Source organism: Suricata suricatta, chromosome 4 (assembly GCF_006229205.1).
Source record: "Suricata suricatta isolate VVHF042 chromosome 4, meerkat_22Aug2017_6uvM2_HiC, whole genome shotgun sequence".
NCBI lineage: Eukaryota > Metazoa > Chordata > Mammalia > Carnivora > Herpestidae > Suricata > Suricata suricatta.
Genome location: NC_043703.1, coordinates 27693444 through 27703966, shown reverse-complemented (window position 1 = coordinate 27703966; position 10523 = coordinate 27693444). Strand labels below are relative to the sequence as shown.

Below are 10523 nucleotides of genomic sequence, written 5' to 3'. Positions count from 1 at the left end.
TAAATGAAACTGTACAACCATTGAATAGCAATCACCACTTTCTCCCTTGTCCAGTCCCTCGAAACCACTATTCTGCCCTCTGCTTCTATGAGTTTGACCTCATGTATGTGGAATCACATATATGTGAATGCATGCAGTATTTGTGTGATTTTAAATACCTCATGTATGTGGAATCACACAGTATTTGTCCTGTTACTGGCTTATTTCACTTAACATAATGTCCTCAAGGTTCATCCATGTTATTACATATGGCAAGATTTCCTTCTTTTTTAATGCTGAATAATAATTCAGTGTGTCCTCTGAGCTGGACTAGAGACACTCACAGGGTCGTGTGGGAGCCTAGAGGAGGGACCCCTGGGGGCAGGACAGGACATAGAGAAGGCGTTAACAGCTAAGCAGGCTGGTTGAAGGAGAGAACACTGACAAGCATGGCTGCAGAAGCAGGCGATCACCACATCACACCAAGCACTCACTCTGTCCTTTTTCTCCATTGAAGCATCCGGCCTGGACTGGGGATACTGACAGTCCATCAAGGGCCCTAATCCTCAACAGCTCTAGTTCCAGAATTACTCTGTCTGCTCTAGTTGATGCACAGGTTTGCATTCTGTAGGTGCATTTTCATCGAGTGCAGTTAGAGTTTGATCTAAAATAACATTTAAAACTCAGGGCATCTTAGTTTTGTTTTGTTTTGTTTTGTTTCCCAGTATTCACAGGGGAAATCTTATTTTATAAAAGTGCTGACTCATTCATCTTTCTTTTTAACCATCTTTTCTTTTAAGACACCACAAGCCTGAACTGAGAAAGTGCCATAACAAGGTGAAATGCTGCAAGGGCCTGTCCAAGCATCACTTCCGAGCTGTCACAAAGCATTCTCTTGCTTGCCATTTACCCAGGGCCATGAAGCACTGCAACAGGCCTGCAGAACTGCGACCACACGGCCCGAGCACCACAGGAGAGGACAGACCAGGCACCTGAGGTTGGGATGTTCTTTCTTGCAGGGATGGCCAGCCCGAGGCATACAGAGCAGCCACTCTTCAGTGTAATGGCTGAAGACCAGCAGTCGGATGGGTAAGTGTTGTAGAAATGGGGGCGCTGGTTTTTATAGGAAAGGAAACAGAAGAGCAAAGGACAGTGTGCAGCAGGGGGCTGAACTCCCTCACTGGGACCCAGGCCTGCATGGGCATGATGGCCCAGGCTGACTCAGGGACTAGCCACATAGAGCACAGAGGTCTAAAACTAGAGCTCCCTATTCTGGTAAATAAGCCTCTTCATCACATACCCATCACATTGACTAACCTGCCTGGTCCAGGCTATTCCTCAAGGGTCATTTTCTAGGTGCACTCTGAGTCACCACAGTCAATAAAATATCTGTCTGTCCTTATCCCTTGCCTGGACCTAGGCAACTTTGTCGTTAGGACTTTTCTGATTTATTGGAGTAAAAGGAGGCTTCCTAAAACCTAGCTAAAGTCAAGAAGCCCTCTGGAGATTGTTACTCTTATTCTTATTGCTGGTAGCATAGGAGAGAAACTTGGTTTATTATGTGCTAGCACTAAATGCGGACCCATCTTTCTCTTCAGAAACTCAGCCTGAATTCTTGACTGACTTCAGAAAACGTTATCTATATTCCTGGGCCAGGCAACTCTCCTGGGGATACAGAGAACATACAAGACATAGTCCCTGCCCTAGGAGGGCATAAAGATGAATAAAAAGGCAATAATTATATGTTTATAAGTCTCGTGTCACAGAGATATAAACAGGATGGTCTGAGGACACCAAGAAGCAGCCCCTAACCCTGTTCTATGAGGTAAGGTTTCCAGGAGAATGAGCTAGATTAGGCAGGTGAGGCGAGGTGAAGGGGCCTTTATGACAGAGATAATAGCAAACGCAGTTTATTATGAGCAGAGCACATGGTCTGTCCAGAGAATCTGAAACAGGTCAAAATGGTTGAATCACAAGGCATGAGAAAGGGAGCAGTAAGACATAAACATGGAGAGATCAAGACAAGACCATGATGCCATTTTAAGAAGGCTACATGATATCCCCAGGCCAGAGGGAAATTTTCAGAGATTCTAGGGAAAGGAGTGATGTGACCCTCAAAACTTAAGCTATTTCAGGGAACAGATTGGTGGCTGGCAGACATCTTGGGGGAAGGCTGGCTAAAATGGACAAAGGTGGTCAAAAGGTACAAACTTCCATTGTTAAGATAGATAAATCCCGGGGATATAATGTCTAGTATGGTGATACAGTTAATAATACTGTATTGTATAATTGAAAGCTGATGAAAAAAATTGTAACTATGGATGTTAACTAAACAACATGGTAAGCATCTCCTCTTGTATCCATGTACCAAATCATTATGCTGTGCTCCTAAAACTAATGGTATACGTTAATTATAACTCAATAAAAAGAACTTGTTATTTCAGCCAGAAGTTGGATCTGAAAAAAAAAATGATAAAGACAAATTGGTTAATTCAATTATCTAACTAATTTCCAGAATTCTCTGAGTTCACCATGGTGAAACATTTCCTGCCTTCAGTTTCACCTCAGACCTTCTGAGTCTTAATTACATAACTCTCTTAGAGCAGAACGCTTTTTCAAAAATCAACATATTACTCAAGCCCTCACTTGAGGCAATAAAGGCATGGTACTGGGGGTTCACCCTGAGCCCTGAACCACCATCTTCAGTGCACATTAAAGCCAAACAATCCACACTCTACTCATAATGATCATGAACTTCAGCAGTAGCTTTGGTCATTATGAGACCTATCTAATTGTAATAGGTATAATACCCACTTCAATGATAGCCAGTAAATTCACACAGTGAGTCTTCACTTCTCCTTTTTTAATTCATAAAACTGTAAAAAAAAAAATTATGCCAGACATTTGTTATAAATGGCAAGGATAATTTATTCAATACTATTGCAATAGAGGCCAAGACTATTGCAATAGGGAAGAGAGATCAAACTCAACTCTACTGAAATAAAAGGTAGGAGGATATTTTTGACCCTCTCAGACTCTAGGACTATAACATGTAATCGCCAAGTCCTGCACTGCTCCAAGTCCAAGTACTGCTCCAACTGCTTTTTCCTTATAAGGAGCCTCACCCCTATCCTGGTTTCATACAAGGTATCCCTAGAAATGCAAAAAAACACAGGTGACATTGGCTGATGTGCATGTGAACAAAGTTCCACCATCTAAAAGGGGATAGCCATTGACTTTCACCTAGGCAAATACAAGCTACTCTGTTGATAAAGCTTATTAAAGCATATATGTCAAAATGTCTTCTAATTGCTTCAAATCAGCTTCCTTCTTCCACGGCCTATTCATTTGTCCATTTATTCATCAAACATTTATGTGGCAGGACTTGTGCTAAGCAGGAGATGAACTGTGCACAGTCTCCCGAAACAGACACAAGCTGCACTATACCTACAGAGCCCACTAACTTTCCATGATCATAGCTAGCATGATATTAATATGATAATAAGTATTTTTTAGGTATTGCTGATGAGCCATATGCAAAGTGCCTTGCATCATTTGTATTATCTCATGTTCATAACAGCCTCATGAGCTCAGTGCCCTACGTTACAGACGAGGAAGCTTAGTCTCAGAGTGGTCACAGGAATTGCCCATGATGAAGTGGCTATTAACGTGTAGAACAGGGACTTGAATACATGTCTGTGTGCCCCTAAACCTGTGCTCCTGATCATTTATTATAATTCCCTGCTGAATACTCTACAGAGTATTACACGCTTCCTTCCCGAATTCAATTGTAAATTTGGCAAGTACATATTAAAAATTTAGAATTCACATTGTTAGCAGAAACGCCTCTGTCTCAGGGCAGAGAGGGCGAGAGATGATATCTAAGATGCCAGTAGCAAACAAGGCTTGATGCCAAAACTCAACAAAGTGCTCCCGTGGCACCAGCAGGGCACACGGTTTGGTGAAAAGTAGGAAAAGGCTATATTCATTAGGGCCACGTGTCCCCAACTTTAGGTCATATTCACAATTTTTACTATATCTACATGTCCCTGCACTGTTATTTATTTAATATTTATCTTTAAATAGGCCCACTTTAAAACGTTTACAGCGAATCGAGGGGGGTAAGGCAGATTTAATGATCGCCATTAAAATAAATGTAGCAGTAGGAGAAGGTAAATACTCACCTGTGTTCTAAGTTCTTATCAAGTGGCACTTTGGGAAGAACTCCTTGTCTTCCATCTTCCTTTGTTTTTCTTTCTCATCTCACTCTGGGTATCATTCTGTAGAATTCAGGCCCAACTTCCACTCTGGGAAAATGCTCTAGAGTTTTCTTGCTTCTCTCTACCCTCTGTCCACCTGCCACCCCACTGCACACTGTGTGCCCTGTGAGAGTTCAAAGCCCAGTTACTCAAGGCCTTCCTGGGTAACTCATGAGATAGTCTGATAAAATAACTCTGTTTGGAGGCCGTTCATAGAGTAAGAGCCATCAATAATCAGGAAATGGTGATGATAAGCACTGGAGAAATGTGCTGCCTGGATTATGCTATTTAGTCTTCACAACAGCATTGTGAGGAAGAGACTATTTACCTCTTTATATACGAAGAGACTGAACGCACTCTATGCTTTCAGACTATGTGAAGGGAGGTTACATGACTTGCCGGAGGCCCCATAGCTAGTGTGGCACAGGCCTGTGCACTTCCAAACTAAACACTCTTCCATACTAAGGTGGTCAACTTTTCTATACTGCAGCTAATGGAAGTCCTGTGCTTTGGCCTATGTTATATCTCACCAAAGGGATTGCCTTCCCATCCCACCCACCCACTCACTATCCTTCTCTGTGCTCATCAGTCACATGGCTGCCACACACACACACACACACACACCACTTCAAACCTCCATGGCTGGTTTCCCATTGTATACAGGATATAGGATAAGGTTCAGACTTCTGATAGCATCCAAGGCTTATCACAATCTGGCCATAACCTGACTTGCCTGAGCCCTTTCCCTCTCACCTCACAGCCATATTGGATCTCAACCTTCTCCCTCCAAATTCCCTCCAAAGTCCACATTCCCTTATGGCCGTGCAAAAAGACAGCCCTGAACACTACAAGGCCAAAGCAAGGAAATGAGCTTGCGAATAGATAGACCTGCTTGAACCCCAAAATTGGGCAAGCTCTTTAACCTCCTCTGTTTTTTTCACGGTGATAATATGTCTCCTGTGTTAGAATTGGGCTAGATGATCTAGCTAAAGCATGCCACACAGTGCTTGGTACTTTACATAGTACCTGGCACCTGGCAGGTTTTCAAATACAAGTCATTATTGTACCTGTGCCCATGTTGTCCCCTTGAAAATTACCTAGAAGTACTTTTTCCTTTCATCCTGGTAAATGCATATCCATTCTTCAAGCTCAAATATCACTTCCTTTGTGAAAGCTTTCCTGAATTCTTCAGGCAATGTTAATTCCTCCTTCCTTCGAATTTCCCTAGCACTCAACACTCACCTCTACTATAATTCTTTTAATTGGGTTATAATTATCTATCACCTATTTCTTTCTTCCATTAGTCCATGAATGCTTCAGGAGCCTGAATATCTACCAAATGCAATACTTAGCACATAGTAAGCTGACAAATGCTTGTTGAATGACTTAATGTGTTTCCTCTTCCTAGACATCATGTGTATATGAGTAATGCTATAAAATTAGACTGAAATTTTAGGCACTGGAGCAGGAGCAGTGAGTTAGGTGGGTGAAAAGTGAGATATTTCTCCAAAATCCCCAAACACATCTACTCTCTATGCATAAAGCCATTTCGTTTCCAGAATCATTGCCTGCAAATTATATTGGTCTTCCCTTAGAAGCATGAGGGAATTTTTGTGACAGGAAAAGATAATGCTTACAAAACCTTTTCATTGTAAACGTTGATTATTTATGAACTCTTATAGGAAAGGGACCCTCAGAAGCTGGCACATGGGAGAAGCCATCCCCCCCCCAATTTATAATAAATGAATGTTGGAGTAAATCTCTTCATTAACCAGATAGAGAATGGAATTTACGCTCCAAAGTAATCACTCATCTCTTCAGCCACAAAAGCCCCAAAGACTTCGCTTCCTGAACATTCTGTCTAATGGGACAGACCTTTGGTGACCTGTTTAGCACAAGGATGACTTCAGCAGGTAGATTCCACAAAGCTAGCAGCCCAAAGCAAACACACAACAAGGCTGCCCGGAAACCGGTGGGTGGCCTTGGCTGGTGAAAGCCCGTCCTCCAAGCAACTGAGGCAGGAGCCCATTAAAGGTGTTAATTTTACATGATGTGGCACCGCTAGTTTATAAATAAATAACAAATGAACATTCCCCACAGTTCCTCTCCTCTGGATTTCTGTGTACCTGCTAGAGGCCTGGCAACAGCAAGAGCTGCTCAGACGCCAAATCCGGAATCACTCTCCAAAAAGCGAGTGGGGAGGCGTTTCTGTCACCAAGACTTGACAAGTTTTGATGCTTACATCACTGGATCCAGGCACCTTAAAAAAAATAGCCAACTAATCCGTCCTCTGTGGTTGGATGTGCTCAATTTAAGATTATTATCATGAGCTACAAGAACAAAACACAGATGTTAGAGTTTCAGAAAAATGTACTGTGGGGGACTATTAGTAAAAAATACTGTTTAAAATATATAACATATGTAACTATTAAATACATAAAAATCCCATGTACCAAGAGGCAAAACATGATGAAAGTTGTTGAATATTTTAAGTACCTATATTGCTGCATAAAATGCTTCTGTGCGGTAGAATTTTCTATTGCAGGAGATTTATGAAATTTTGTCAAAGTGGTAGATCATGCTGAAGTCAGGGGAAATACTAGCACACTTTAGGTTGCTTTCTATTTTTAATTAAGTTTGGAAGTGCATCTTTCCACTTGTGAGTGTGCATATAAATATATGTAAGTGCAGATGTGATTAACAATAATGCTGATCTATGCAGAGATTCAAATTCACTCACAAAATGACCCCCTCCCACCACAGAGCAAATTATGTAATTGAGGCTGGATCTGTGTGATCATAGCAAACTGAAAGGAGAATGGCGAAATTTGACCAGCACAGTTCACCCTCGCTCATTTTAGCAGCTGAGGAGGCAGGAATTAAACAAGCCCTATAGGGTCCTGACCTGAATTTCCAACCAGAGATGAGCCATGAAGACTAAATGTTATGGTACTTGTCATGTTTACCGATGTCAATAAAGATGGAGCCTGACTGAGCTTGAGTGGTTGACGAAAGGCCATCTAATGCTTCTTCTGAGGGATAATCTGGGGGAAAGTTTCAAAAGCACCCTCGAGAATTAAATGGGGTACAAGTTACTCAGGGTCCAAAATACTAAGCAAGTATTAACAACAATCGAGTCAAAGACAAATAACCAGGTCAGGTGCACAGCAGTGAAAGTCTACAATGAAGAAGGCAGAAGAAAAAAAGAGAGAAAAAAAACAGAATGCAAGTAATAAACTCTCTTGAGACATGACCCAATTCACCTTAAACTCTCCTCTACTGCTGCCCCACCTCCATCCCTCTGATCAACCTTTCCAAATTTCCATTGCACCTGCAGCCCACACCATGTAACCTAGCATGTAATTATATACTCATCTGTCCCATTCATGTTGCTTTATCTGTAATTGTGTTCATCCTAACTAGGTTTAAATTCTATTTGGAGGTCCGTAACTACATCTCACAGATCTGTATTTTCCCCAGTGCCTAGCACAACTTTCTGCACATTAAAAATTTCAACAACTGCTCATTGCTGAAATTTGTGCCCTTCAGCAAGGATTGATAACAAGTGCCATCCATTCTTCCCCCATCATGTCACATTGACACCTGTTCTAATGTTCCTAAAAAACACATAAGCATATACACTAAACATGTGAATCTATTTTTCTATTTATTATACACCTTATTCTGTAACTTTGTTTTTACACAACCATACCTACAGATTCAACTCATGCTTTCTACTACTTGGGTAACATTCCATCGTGTGGTTGTACCACAATTTATTCAGTCATTTCCCTTGCTGCCATTTATTCCATCATGATAACCAATATTACAACAAATAAATTTCTCCATGTTATTTTGTACCTATGTTTTTATTGCTTTGTAGATTCCCAGAATATAACTGTGGAGTTATTAAAGATTATTTCTCACAACTGAATCACTGAAGATACCTCTGGTTTACTTTTTGAAAATATTTAGGGAGGCACACTCCTACCATTTGCATATTTGAATGTCTACTTCCCCACACTCTTGACAACACTAGATATTATCAACCTTTTTAATATTTACCAAGACAAAAGGGTTAGGATCAGGGTTAGAGCAAAAAAACGCTATCTTACACTTTTGCATTTATCTGTCGGTAAAGGTAGGTCTCTTTATTGTCCATTTGCTTTTCTCCTTGCAAAAATTGCCTTTCATAGTTTCTACCCATTTTTATGTTTAATATACATAAATTCTCTATATATATGGATATTTTTCATTAACAAATGTTATACCTGTTGTTCTTCCAGGTAAATCTTATGTGATTATATTTTTTGCGACTCCTTAAGGATAATGACTATCTTAGAGTCTATCTCCAACTCCCATCTTATTAGCAACCAGGCATAGTATATAATAACATGTTCATTGATTCAGTAAATACATTAAACACGTCAACCAACGTCAGTCAAAAGTGATTGGGTCATATGGTTAGACTGACCAGACAGATCCTCCTTACACAGTGGAACATGCGGTATCCTAAAATGTCTACTGGATCAAGGAAGGCATTTCCACTGTAGATCAAACTTGGCCTCCTTAGCTCCAGTCTCGCCCCTGCTTAGTTCCAATACAAGAAGACTTCATAGCATGCTTTTGAGCCCAAAGATAACATGTGAAAATATAACCGTGGAAGATATGTGATTAAAACAAAATTGAAGAAAGGGATTAAAAGGGAGCTTTTCTTTTGTATGCACATACACACAAACACACACCAGTGCAGACTAGCATTTTAATTCTAACACAAATCTACTCACAGTATGGTGTGTAAGCCCTGTCTTTGCTGATGCAACAAAGGCAGAAGATTAAGATGCACATAAATGAAGACACATTAGAAAATATCTAAATATAGCAAACATTTTTACCCTGTAAATATCAAGAGGAAACCGATTTTGTGTGCTGCCAAGACAAGTTAAAAAATCTTCATTCTAGCAAAATTCATTGATATTTCAGGGATTTGGGAACCATCTAGATTGAGGTAGGATGTGGGGAATTTGTGTGAATGAGGTAAAAAAGTAAACCCGTAAACTTGCAATGTGAGTGTAGGGGATAGCCCATGATGTCTCAAAAAGAAAAAGAATTGGTAGATAGATAATCCAGAGCACTATAAAGAAAGATTCCAAGGTTGGAGATGAGGCATGTAAGGCTTATACATCCCATCAGAAAGAATTAAGGCTTGAATCATCATTCTGGAGGCTTATTTTCATTCCCAGCTGATGGAGTGACCCGCATCTCTACCACGATTCCCCCTCTGAATGGCTTTATAGGGACCCCGTGAACCCTGCTATAGTAAATCAACACTTCAGTGAAGTAACCTTGTTCATTGGATGACACTTATTAATTGAGATATTCCAAATGGAAGACTCCCTTTAACTGATAAGTTACATGTGCAGAAAAGTGTTGAATATAGAATTCCACAGAACAGAATGATCTATAGAAACTAAAAATCATCTTTTCCAGAAATGTTTAACGACACAGGGAAAATGCTCAAGACTGGTGTACTGAAAAAAGTAAGACACAAAGCCCTATATAGGCACTTACTTTATTTCAGTAAAGGACACATGCATATATTTTGTATATAAAAGTGAAGAAAAAAGATGGAAAGAAAATACCACAAAATGTCAACAGTGCTTATCTCAATGGGACATTGCCAATGGTTTTTATTTTCTTCTTCACACTCTTTTGTACTTTACAAATAATTTTAAGATGAACATTGTTATTTTTAAATCATGAAAATGTATTTTAATATAAATATTCTTTCACATTATGTTTTTAACAGATTTTAATGATTCTCAGTCATATTTTGCCCTTTATTTTCTCTCTGCTAATTAATCTGAAGTCAAACTTCTCATCCCATTTTCCACTCCCTACAGTTTCCATTCCTTCACAATCTTCTTCACTACCTGGGGGGAATCACCGGGGAGATGGTGGGGGGGGATGACATGCCTACCAGCCCTTCCTTCCCATGTTCCTGCACTGCCTCCCATGTGGCAAAGATAAAATGAAAGAGAAGGAAAAGATTATGAAAGTTGCTTTCGAATTCAAGTTTAACTACTATACATCTGTCTTTTCCCACGAGAAAATTTCATGCAAGAAAGGAAGTTTACAAGATTTCTAAGCAGTAACTCACAAACTTGGTTCTGACAATTTGGGGGGTTTTTTGTTTGTTTGTTTAGAGACGGGGCGGGGGGGGGGTACAAACTGAAGCATATTTCAAAATGCCCTTGGATGTCTTACTACAGTATTGAATTAAAA

At 40.2% G+C, this 10523-nt stretch overlaps 1 long non-coding RNA gene across 1 annotated transcript; it reads right to left on the bottom strand.

Moving 5' to 3' along the window:
- Positions 1 to 2363: 2363 nt before the first annotated feature.
- On the bottom strand, positions 2364 to 6545 carry LOC115290472. The gene is made up of 3 exons (XR_003908120.1): positions 6365 to 6545; positions 4164 to 4362; positions 2364 to 2436 (listed from the first exon to the last, which is right to left on the bottom strand). It is a non-coding gene; the product is annotated as an uncharacterized LOC115290472 (long non-coding RNA).
- Between the last annotated feature and the right edge of the window lie 3978 nt (positions 6546 to 10523).